Source organism: Aquarana catesbeiana, linkage group LG02 (assembly GCF_042186555.1).
Source record: "Aquarana catesbeiana isolate 2022-GZ linkage group LG02, ASM4218655v1, whole genome shotgun sequence".
NCBI lineage: Eukaryota > Metazoa > Chordata > Amphibia > Anura > Ranidae > Aquarana > Aquarana catesbeiana.
The window spans coordinates 687,052,197-687,061,228 of NC_133325.1; positions in this window are offsets into that span (position 1 = coordinate 687,052,197).

Genomic DNA, 9,032 nt, shown 5'->3' on the forward strand with positions numbered 1-9,032 from the left:
ACAATATTTATTCGTTTTAGGAGGTTTATGCAGAGGGACTCAAGACCAGCGCTGCTTTTCTTTGCTTTCAGATACTGATCCATCATGGCATACCATCAGGGTGGTGTGTGATTGGTCCAAAATTTATTCTGCAACAGGACAACAAGCCCAAATATACAGACAATGTTATTAAGAACTATCTTCAGCGTAAAGAACAAGGTGTGTCCTGGAAATGCTGATTTGGCCCCCACAGAGTCCTGATCTCAACTTCACCGAGCCTGTCTGGGATTACATGAAGAGACAAAAGGATTTGAGGCAGCCTACATCCACAAATGGTCAGTGGTTAGTTCTCCAAGATGTCTGGAACAACCTACCTGCAGAGTCCCCTTAAAAACTGTGTGCAAATGTACCTAGAAGAATTTATGCTGTTTTGAAGGCAATGGGTGGTCACACCAAATATTGATTTGACTTGGATTTCTCTTCTGTTCATTCACTTTCAATGTTGTTAATTGATTAAGAATAAACTATCAACACTTCTATTTTTGAAAGCGTTATTCATTTACAGCATTTTTTCACACCTGTCAAAAGTTTGGGAAGAGAGCAGAGAGGCAGGTTCATCATGTAGCAGCATAGAGAAATATACGTGGCCACACCAACTATCCAGGAAGCCTTTAATGCATGGTACTTGAGAGGCAGGGTGCAAATGTACATTTTTTCCCTGTTGGGGCAAGCATGGAGGCCTCAGACATGTAGTTGCAAAAGTGGGAATGGTGATCCTTTTTGAGAGATGCATCTGTAACATGAATACGACAACACCCCTCCTGTGACACCTACAATGGAAATAGTATTGTACACGTTTTACAAAGGACAAGGGACATGAGTCCTAACATGGGACCATCAATATTCCTGGGAATCAGGAAGTAGATGAGAGTGCAAAGAAAGGAACAGGACCCACTGCATGGGTAAATCTTTTTGTCTCCCAAGTTTAGCTTTAACCACTTAAGCCCCGGACCATTTGGCTGGCCAAAGACCAGAGCACTTTTTGCGATTCGGCACTGCGTTGCTTTAACTGACAGGAGACGTGGCTCCCAAACAAAATTGACGTCCTTTTTTTTGCCACAAATAGAGCTTTCTTTTGGTGGTATTTGCGCTATAAACAAAAATAGAGCGATTTTTGAAAAAAACGCATTATTTTTTACTTTTTGCTATAATAAATATCCCCAAAAAATATATAAAAAAAAATTTTTTCCTCAGTTTAGGCCAATACGTATTCTTCTACATATTTTTGGTAAAAAAAAAAAAAAAATCGCAATAAGCGTTTATTGATTGGTTTGCGCAAAAGTTATAGGGTCTACAAAATAGGGGTTAGTTTTATGGCATTTTTATTAATAATTTTTTTTTTACTAGTAATGGTGGCGATCTGTGATTTTTATCGTGACTGCGACATTATGGCGGACACATCGGACAATTTTGACACATTTTTGGGACCATTGTCATTTTTACAGCGATCAGTGCTCTAAAATTGCACTGATTATTGTAAAAATTACACTGGAAGTGAAGGGGTTAACCACTAGCTGGCTAGGAAGGGGTTAATTGTGTCCTAGGGAGTGATTCTGTTAGGGGGCGTGGCTATGAGTGACACATCACTGATCACTGCACCCAATCACAGGGAGCTATGATCAGTGACAGTGTCACTAGGCAGGAGGGGGAGATGCTTGTTTACATTAGCATCTCTCCATTCTTCAGCTCCGTGAGACGATCGCGGGTTCCCACTCACAGAGCTAGCGCGCACGCGACCACAGGGCGGCAAATTCAAAGGGACGTACAGGTACGCCCATTTGCACAGCCGCGACATTCTGCCGACGTATATGTGCATGCGGCGGTTGGCAAGTGGTTAAATGGCTCAGATTAAAGGATAACTGTACTTTCAGAGAAAGTAAAGTTATTACTTTGCCTATCCTCCAACCTAAAACAACCCCCCCACTCCCTCCCCACCCACCTACTTACCTGTATCAGTTTGCCTCTGACTGAAATTTTCCTTTCAATTGTGTGTCTGCACTTTTGACCCCCTTAGACTTCTACAGCGCATCCGGAAAGTATTTGACTTTTTACACATTTTGTTATGTTACAACCTTATTCCAAAATAGATTAAATTCATTATTTCCCTCAAAATTCTACAAACAATACCCCATAATGACAACATGAAAAAAGGTTGTTTGAAATCTTTGCAAATTTAATAAAAAATAAACAAAAAAAAAAAAATCACATGTACATAAGAATTTACAGCCTTTGCCATGACACTCAAAATTGAGCTCAAGTGCATCCTGTTTCCACTTATCCTTGAAATGATTCTACAACTTGATTGGAGTCCACCTGTGCTAAATGCAGTTGATTGGACATGATTTGGAAAGGCACACACCTTTCTATATAAGGTCCCACATTTAACAGTGTATGTCAGAGCACCAAACCAAACCAAAAAGTCCAAGGAATTGTCTATAGACCTCCGAGACAGGACTGTATCAAGGCACAGATCTGGGGAAGGGTACAGAACAATTTCTGCAGCATTGAAGGTCCCAATGAGCACAGTGGCCTGCATCATCCGTAAACGGAAGAGGTCTGGAACCACCAGGACTCTTCCTAGAGTGGGCCACCCAGCCAAACTGAGTGATCGGGGGAGAAGTTCCTTAGTCAGGGAGGTAACCAAGAACCCGATGGCCACTCTGACAGAGCCCCAGCATTTCTCTGTGGTGAGAGGAGAACCTTCCAGAAGAACAACCATCTTTGCAGCACTCCACCAATCAGGCCTGTATGATAGAGTGGCCAGATGGAGTAAAAGCCACGACAGCCCACCTGGAGTTTGCAAAAAGGCACCTAAAGGACTTTCAGACCATGAGAAATAAAATTCTCTGGTCTGATAAAACGAAGATTGAACTCTTTGGCCTGAATGGCAAGTGTCAAGTCTGGAGGAAACCAGATACTTCTCATCACCTGGCCAATACCATCCCTACAGTGAAACATGGTGGTGGCAGCATCATGCTGTGGGGATTTTTTTTCAGTGGCAGGAACTGGGAGACTAGTCAGGATCGAGGGAAAGAGGAATGCAGCAATGTACGGAGACATCCTTGGTGAAAATCTGCTCCAGAGCGCTCTGGACCTCACACTGGGGCAAAGGTTAATCTTCCAACAGGACAATGACCCTAAGCACACAGCCAAGATGACAAAGGAGTGGCTACGGGACAACTCTGTGAATGTCCTTGAGTGGCCCAGCCAGAGTCCAGACTTGAACCCGGTTGAACAATTTTTTTTTTTTCTCAAACAAAAAGGTTTTTATTTCTGCAAAAATTATTACATACAGTTCTGGAACACACATATCGCTATGCAAAGTAGCGGTTCATTCAGACATGTAAACAGCAAATATTGCAACATCTCTCCCTCACCCACCTCCTATAAAATGCATCAAAATACATAGTCACTCCTATTAATCCTCTACCTGTGCACCTGTATCTTCAGTAAATCTTAGTAAGTTCGCCTATTGCTATGTGTTTATCGCAGTGTATTCATCAGACCCTCTGAAACAAGCGGTCAATCACCAGATCTACTGGCGCAAGCCCAGGAACACCTAGCCATGGAGCCCAAAGTTTTTCATATTTTTTGGATGTTCCCGTGTTGATAGATAATTTTTTCCAAACTGATAGTGTTCCCCATTTGAGTAATCCACTCCTGCAGTGTAGGAGGGTCTTCAGATTTCCAATGTCTAAGGATTAGCATACGCGCTTGAAATAAAGCTCTGCTAATGGCTTGCTTAAGGATATCACCTGTGAATAGGTCATCTATTATCCCCAGCGGGCATGGTTTAGGATCTAATGGTATCTGTATCTGAAAGACCATATTAATGGTGTCTAGGACAGTCTTCCAATATAGGTGAAGTTTGGGGCATCTCCAAAGGAGATGAATAAGATCACCGTGGTCTCTACAACATCTCATACATGTGGGATCTGTACCAACCCCCATACGGACTAGTCTAGCAGGTGTATAATGTACTCTAGAGAGTATATACAGCTGAGATAGTTTTTGAGCAGCATTTAATGAGCACAGAGGGACCGCCTGTAGGGCCTCTTCCCGGTTGAACATCTTTAGAGAGATCTGAAAATGGCTGTGCACCCACCCTCTACATGATGGAGCTTGAGAGGTCCTCCAAAGAAGAATGGGAGAAATTGCCCAAAAATAGGTGTGGCAAGCTTGTAGCATCATACTGAAAAAGACTTGAGGCTGTAATTGGTGCCAAAGGTGCTTCAACAAAGTATTGAACAAGGCTGTGAAAACTTATGTACATGTGATTTTTTAATAAATTTGCAAATATTTCAAACTTTTCACGTTGTCATTATGGGGTATTGTTTTTAGAATTTTAAGGAAAATGATGAATTTAATCCATTTTGGAAAAAGGATGTAACATATCAAAATGTGAAAAAGTGAAGCACTTTGAATACTTTCCAGATGCACTGTATGAGTCATCTCCAGATGCAGGAGATTCTCAGGTAGAATCCTCTACCTAGTTAGAGGGGAACCTAAAAAAAGGATTTGAAAAAGAAGACGTAGAACCAAGCCTGCTGCCCAAGGACCAAGAAAAAAATGATTACAAAACCTGAGAGGAATGACTCAGCATGGGAGAGCGCACCAAACCACAGACAATAAGCATGAAGCTGGTCACTGAAAAAAATCGCAAAGGGCATTAATGCCCTAAACGTACCCAGGCGAAAGGAAAGGTGGGGCATTAGTGCAACTGCCAAAAATGAAAACATAAAATGGTAAATGGAATTTTTAAAAAAGCGTATTACTGTTCTTGAGAAATGTCCATATAAAAACGCTGAGGTATGAAGTTCACATTATGGCAGCGTCAGCAGTCTCTTTTCCAAGCAAGATCTGGGAAGGCTCCCACCAGCGAACCATGTATAAATGGAAAGAAGGAGAGAAAAGGGCTGCTACCCAAATGTACTATTTATTAAAACATGTACTCACATGTACAAGGTATTGAAAAGCATATCAATAAGCCACCAGCAGGTGGCAACCTTCCAGGAGGTCAATGGTGAACAGGCCCCTCCAGGGAGATTTGATGTAAGGTGTTTAGAACCAGGAAGTTAACCAGATGGAAACCAGGAAGAGCCAACAAAAGTAGCAGACTGTTTGTATATAACACCTGTGATGATACACACACACACACACTGTAGGTGAATGAGAGGGATGAGTATTAGCCAACCTTTCCTTAGACTTCTAATGCTGGGGCAGGCAACGTTCTGACCTTCAGCAATATCCTAATAATTCCAAGGGATGGGCCGAAGAGACATCATCTCTCAAAAGACCAAGTGAGTTAGGCACTCCTTAGATACTATGGAGTTGATTTACTCAAACTGGAGAGTGCAAAACTTGGTGCAACTCTTCATATAAACCAGCTTTCAGGTTTTTCTGTCAAAGCGTAACTGAACAAGCTGAAGTTAGAAGCTGATTGGCTACCGTGCACAGCTGCACCAGATTTTGCACTCTTCAGTTTTAGTAAGTCAATCCTATTGCCTGCTCCTCAGCACTTTAATCACAGTGCTCTGCACATCTGTATGGATAGCAGGCCCATACAAGACAAGCTAAAAACTGTCCAGCAAGCTGTCACAGCTGAAGCATAAGCCTCCATTCATCTGTTTCACGTGCTCTATTAGGAAGGAGCCAACACTGCAGTGGCGAGATACCTTTTGGAGAATTTAATTCATTCTACTACAGTTGGACATATTAGACTTGCCGACAGAATAGGGTGAAGGGCAAGGTGTCAGCAGGAACTGGGATTTAAGGAAAAATTCTACCTGTTGGTCAGTGGAATCCTTGAAAATAGGAACACCCTTTTACTGGCCTAGTAGTTTCTCTGTTAAGTTGGGGCACTGGCAAATCCGCTGTGGGTATAGACAAAATCCCTTCTCTGAAAAGGAACAGATCCAGCAAGCACTTAGAGTGGGTCAAGGGTCGTTCAGGGTGCCTCCAATACACAGAGGAATATCTTGAAGAGTGGGTGTAATAGAATGGTCTTTGCAGCTGTGAGATCTGTGAAAGACATAATGCTGGACAGTGGGGTCGCACCCGGGTGTCCCTGCAGCACCAGGTTTCTGGGATATGACTGGAAAGAGGTGACAACACCGGAGGAGGAACGGAGACCTCTGAGGAGGGAGAAAATTAATGGTCAGTCCTATGTCTGTCCTGCCTCCCCTCCCCCCATTGCAGGACAAGCCTGGCTTGCTCCTCCTCCAGGACGTAGTTCATCACATCATTACGCGGCATGTGCTCCCCGGTTGTCCGGGTAATGGGCGGTTGTTTACTAGCCGGAGCTAGACGGAGTGATGGTGGCCAAGGGAGGTTAGAGAACCTCCTGGGGACGGGTGCAGGGAAATTGTATGCAATATGAGATTCTGGGGTGCAGGGCTACGGGGGAATTCTAATTGTGTAGGGGAGGGTAATTATAATTGAAGGGGGAGTGACAGAGAGGCTATAATTGTGGGGGGAGGAAGGGTAAATATAAATGAAGGGGGGGCTGCAAGAGAATTATAATTGAAAGTGGGGTGGCTGCAGGGGAATTCTATGTAACAGAGGATATGTGAGGTGTTATAATGTGGGGGCAAACATAACAGGCCGGGGAAATGTGGGGTAATTATAATGCGGTGGAATTACAGGGTCATTTTAATGTGATGGGGCAGGGGGAAGTACCATGGGGTAATTACGGTATAGTAATAGTGTGGAGAATTCATGATGGGGGTGTATGTAATTGTAATGGGGGAAATACTCTGGGGTAATTATATAGGGGGGAGGTTGTGGAGTAATTAGAACTATGAAGTGTGTGTGTGTGGGGGGTGGAGTAATTAAATGTAATGTGGGGTAGTTATAATTAGGGAGGGGGTCCAGGGTACTTTTAATGGGGGAGGGAAGGTTGCAGGGCAATAATAATGGGGGGGGGTTGCACGGATATTATATGTAACAGAGGAGGATGTGTGAGGGCATTTTAATGGGAGGGGTTGTTGTGGGGCAATTATAAAAGGGTAAGGAGTTGTGGGGTAAATATATGCAGGGTGAGGTAATTATAATGTTGGTGGTGGTGGGGTTATCTTGAGTCAAGTTTAACGTTAAAATAAACATAGTTCTTTAAAGGTTTAAAGTTTGAGTTCTATTATTCTTCATATGATATTGTTACTCAAATTTGCTAGTTGCTCGATAGTTAAAGCGGTTGTATATCCGCATTTTTTTTTTTTCTACACCTGCAAGGGAAAAGGCATAATGAGTTAGTATGCATCGCATACTAGCTCATAATGAGATACTTACCTTAGAACGAGGCGCCGGCATCTCACACGGTCCACGCCGAGGGAGCTGACATTTCCCCTTGGCGTGTCTTCCGGGTATCGCGGCTCCGGCGCTGTGAGTGGTCAGAGCTGCGATGTCGTCACTTCTGTCCGGCAAGCTCCGGAGTTTGCCGGGCTGTCTGCCGAGAATCCCCTGTGCGCATGCGCCGCTGCAGTCAGCGGCTCATTGCGAGGGGAATATCTCCTAAACGGTACAGGTTTAGGAGATATTTTTTTTACCTACAGGTAAGCCTTATTATAGGCTTACCTGTAGGTAAAAGTAAAAAAAAAAAAAAAGGTATACAACCACTTTAACGGCACCACTATTGCCATTATATGCAGTTTTGCATGGGGAAAAAAATTATTTGGGGTTGGTCAACACCACGTTGACCACGCCACTGAGACTGGAGAAAGCGAGCTAATTCTTCAGATGTGAAGTACATACTGCATAAACAATGGTCGATAGTCTCTTGTATGTCTGAAGAAATGGCAAAAGACTGCAACTCCTCAAAAGCAATCTAATTAGGGAGAGACTGTGGGGACCCCGAATCTGAGTCACAAATATTAATTGCAACTGGTGGCCGGGCCATGGAGAGATCAGGTCCCAGATGATAAGGCACAGTTAAGGAGGACTCCTTATTGCCCTGATTATTCCAAAGAAACAGAGTAAACAGGCCCAGAACCATGTGAGCTGGGGTCACCCATTGCAGCTGGACAGTCCCATCTGTAATTAGACACAGATAATGTTGCAGCAATGAAACTAAGCTCTGCTTACAAAGCAAGAAAAAACAGAAGCTGGTAACTGGTGAGGGTCTTGTGGCTAAAAGTGACTAAAGTCACTGTAGAGGGGCAATAAAACAGACTGGAGATTGGAGGTTCACATGGCTTTTTGCAAAGCAGGAGCAGCAGCAGTGTGATACTTCCTCAATGCTAAATAGCAGGAAAGGGAGCATGGAGTGAGACATATCACCAAGCAGATAATGTCCCACGGAATCAACCTCCTCTGAGGAAAGCCAATGGAAGCAGGTGTACCCTGCTACATCTACATCCAGAGAGCTACTACCTGGCCGCACAGCTACAACAGTTAATGGGAGGAGATAACATGGGAGTAAGAGGTATAAATGGGGGAATAATTCTATCAGGAGCATTGCATAACACTTTAGTGGAAGCGCTGGAGGCAGAATCTTTTTGTTATAACAATGCGACAATAAAAATGATAATAAAAGTGTGGAAAACAACTAAGAAACTGATGGGTTACTCAGGGATACTAGAATACACCCCCCCCCCCAAACAATAAGAATTTACAGGAACTGTTGCCAATAGGAAAGGTTAAAGAGTGGGAAATGCAGGGTATAAATAGACGGAGTCAGTTATACGAAGGGAACGTTTTAAAAACTTTCTTGGAATTAAAAAGGGAATATAACATACCATATCACTCATTCTACAGATACTTACAGATTATGCACGCTTTAGAAGCCCAATTTAAGGCCCAAGTATTAATATGGAGTAAAATCCCATTTTTTCAAAAGTTATTTAAAACGGAGACAACCTCATATTTCTGAAATATATGGTCAGCTTCGTAAAGGAGATACGTCTAGGCGGGATCTCTGTGATAACAAAAGGGAGAGATGGGAAGTGGATATTGGAGAAATAACAGAAGAACAGTGGAAGAGAATATTGGAGATGGGC